Consider the following 3,615-nt stretch of genomic DNA (forward strand, 5'->3'; position numbering starts at 1 on the left):
TGCTGTTGTTTTCTGAATTCTTCTTTTTGTCATAGCACTGTATTCATATTTTAAGATGCAATGTTATTTCTAATCACTCAGAGTAAAATGCAAGAAACAAAACTCTTTTCTTTTCTATCACCATTTCCCTCCATCATTTGTCTTATTTATTATTTGTACTTTTATTCTTCAATATGTATTTTGTTGCTGTTTATTTTCACAAAATGTCCGTTGATTCTTAATTAACTAATTATATTGCTGAGTGAAGATTATATATTGTTTGATATTAGGAAACATGAAAGTTCTTTGCCATTGTTTGACTCTGTTTGAAGCCATGATGAAATGTTATAGTCTTATTTCCCCACTAAATGGTGCAATGCTTGGAAGCAGAAACAGTGTCTGATTTATTTTTTTAAAATGGTTACATATTACTAGATTTAATTTGCTAATATTATGTTAAGGATTTTTGCATCTATTTTTATAAAAGTTATTGGTATGTTATTTTCTTCATCAAATTCTGCTATTAAGGCCTCATAAAACCAGATGAGAAATCTTTCTTCCTCTGTTTTCTGAAAGAGTAAGAAAGGTGGCACTCCTTCCATAAGTGTTTCATACAAGTTGTGATTAAAATCCCATGGGTCTCTAGTTTTCTTTGTGGAAAGGATTTTGACAAGAAATTAATTATCTGTAGTGATTGTAAAACTATTCATATTTTTTATTTATCTTGTGTTAATATTGGTAAATTATATTTTTAGAGGAATTTGTACTTTTCACCTAAGTTATCAAATTTGGCAGCATAAAGTTGTTCATGATATTCCCTTAAACCCCTTTTAATGTATGTAGGATTTGTAATGATAACTTCATTCTCTTTCCTAATGTTAGTAATTTCTATTTCTCTCTCCCTCTCTCTTCTTGATCAGTCTAGTTAGAAGTTGATAAATTGGTTGAGCTTTTCAAAGAATCAATTTGGGGCTTTGTTAATTTACTCTATTGTTTATTTTCTATTCCATTAATTTCTACTTTTTATTATTTCCTTTTGTTAATGCTGGTCAGCCGTATACTGTACTCTTTTTCTAATCATTTAAAGCTGTAGATTTCTATTTGAGCACTATTTTAAATGCACCCCAATTTTTGATATGCTGTATTTTAATTCTCATTTAGTTTTAAAAATTTTTAAACATTTTTATGTTTTCTTTTTTGATTCATAAATTACATAGACGTTATTTAATTTCTAAATACTTGGGGTTTTCTAGAGATCTTATTGTTATTGATTTCTAGTTTTATCCTACTGTGATCCAGGAACATATTATGCATAATTTTCATCCTATTTTGGTGTATGGAGACATTTCTTTGACCGAAGATATAGTCTATCTTGGTGAAAGTACCATGTGCACTAGTGAAAAATGAGCACTCTGTTGTTATTGAGTTCTATAAATACCAATTAGGTCAATGTTGTTTATAGTATTCAGATCTATATCCTTACTGATTTTTTTNAAAAAATAATAACATTAAAAAAAGACATTCTTTCAACTCCTTTCATAAGAGTGTGGTATCAACAATTGTACAAACAGGCTATCATCTGCGTCCTCACTTTGCCTCACTTTAGATTCTCAGCATCTTTGTTTATAAGCCTTTGAAACCTCAGCTAATTAGATGAGAAAATGGGACCACACATCTGCTTTAACTGCAAATCAAGAAAAGGATCCTTACCCCTGCTCTCATCCATTTAACATATGAGGGATTAGCACACCCTGCTAGCATCTCCGTCACACTGCAAACTTCCCTTCTGCACTGCACAAACTCTTAGCAAACCTAAAAGATTTCATACAGGTGAAACCATTTTTTGCAAACTAATGTTCTATTTTTAAAAAGGGATTTAAAATACACAAGCCCTTTCCTTTTTCTCCTTCCACAGAATAGAGAAGATCTGAAGTTGTTCGTAATCTAATGGGCCCATCAGACCAGCACAGAGTTTTACCAAGATCAAAATGGGTATTACTTTTTGCTACTGTGGTGTAGATGTTTATCCACCACATACAAAGTTCAAAGGACTGATATACACTTTTGAGAATGCCAGAAACAATTATCTGTGCTGAATGAAAATGAGGGTGATGTTTCACAAAACACATAGCAACCCAATAAATTTTAAAAGCTCTTTTCTTTGGAAAGCGTGGTGCAAGCAGAGGCTTTTAGATAAATCATCTTATTGAACCTTGTCAAGGTAGTAATGTGCCAAAGTAATCAGCAAATACTTGTTGAGTTCCTCTACAACATATAATAATCATACATTTAATATACTATATACAACAGTTAAGTTTATTTATCAGCTTTAAGATGCTTCTTGTGAAATACTGGAAGAATTATTGGGTTGTCGGAAAAGTCATGACGCATGTTTACGACAGATGGCACTAGTTCATTTTTAGAAGTACTAGAGTCATTCGCATCTATGTTATTGCTATGTCATTTGACAGCTGACAGTTCTAGCTTCATTCTTAAAAAAATTGAGCAGGTGGGGATGAAGGAGAAGGGGAAGCAATGAGATAATACAAATTGGTAACTACAATATGGCCTCAGGGATAGACAAGAGAGTCTGGGGAATATAATCAATAATGTTGTAAATATTTTTTAGGGAACCAGATGGACTCATGTCTTGTTAGGGAGACCACTTCATAGTCAGTGTAGAGGCCTGACTACCACATTGTATATCTGAAGCTGATGTTGAATAATAATGTATGTCAACTATAATTATATATACATATTGTCACGGGACATGGAGAAGAGAGTGGGAATGGAGTCAATGGAATTGTAATAGATAAGCATGATATTGGAGGTGGGAAGGCAGTAGATGGGGAGAGAGGGATTGTTACTTTGTGAGGGGTTGCATTGTTCTGTACACCTGAAACTAACAATAAAATAAGGGGAAAAAAAAGTACAGCTCAGGGAATATAGTCAATAATATTGTAATAACTATGTATGATATCAAGGGGTACTAGACTTACTGGGGAGATCACTTCATGAGGTATATAAATGTCTAATCACTATGTTATACACTTAAAGCTAATATAATATTGTATGTCAACTGTAATTGAAAAATAAATTTTAAAACATTAAAAATAAATAGATAAATAAATAAATAAAATAAAAAATAAAAAAAACTGAGCAATTTGGTTGAGTTTTGGAGATTTTACAACAAGTTGAAGATGGAAGACCAAACAAACTGTGCATTTTTGCCATATTTTACTGTTTTACTTCCATAAGGGAAGAATGCACATCAAGCTTGTGAAAAGTTGCATAAAGTTTATGATGACAATGCTCTACAAGAACGTCAGTGCCAACAATGGTTCACAAAATTCCGTGCTGGTGACTTGGATCTCAACTATGCTCCTTGGTCAAAGAGACCCACCGAGGTTGGTGACGACAAAATAAAGGCATTGATCAAGTCAAACCCACATTACATGACACAAGAGATTGCAGAAACATTGAACATCCATCATTCAAGCATTTATGACCACCTGAAGAAGCTGAGATATGTAAGCAAGCTCGATATTTGGGTTCTGCATGAACTCAAAGAAGTTCATTTGACGGCGCATATAAACATCTGCAATATGCTCATTAAACATGAGGAAAACAATCCTT

Source organism: Hipposideros armiger, unplaced genomic scaffold, assembly GCF_001890085.2.
Source record: "Hipposideros armiger isolate ML-2016 unplaced genomic scaffold, ASM189008v1 scaffold_946, whole genome shotgun sequence".
Classification (NCBI taxonomy): Eukaryota; Metazoa; Chordata; class Mammalia; order Chiroptera; family Hipposideridae; genus Hipposideros; species Hipposideros armiger.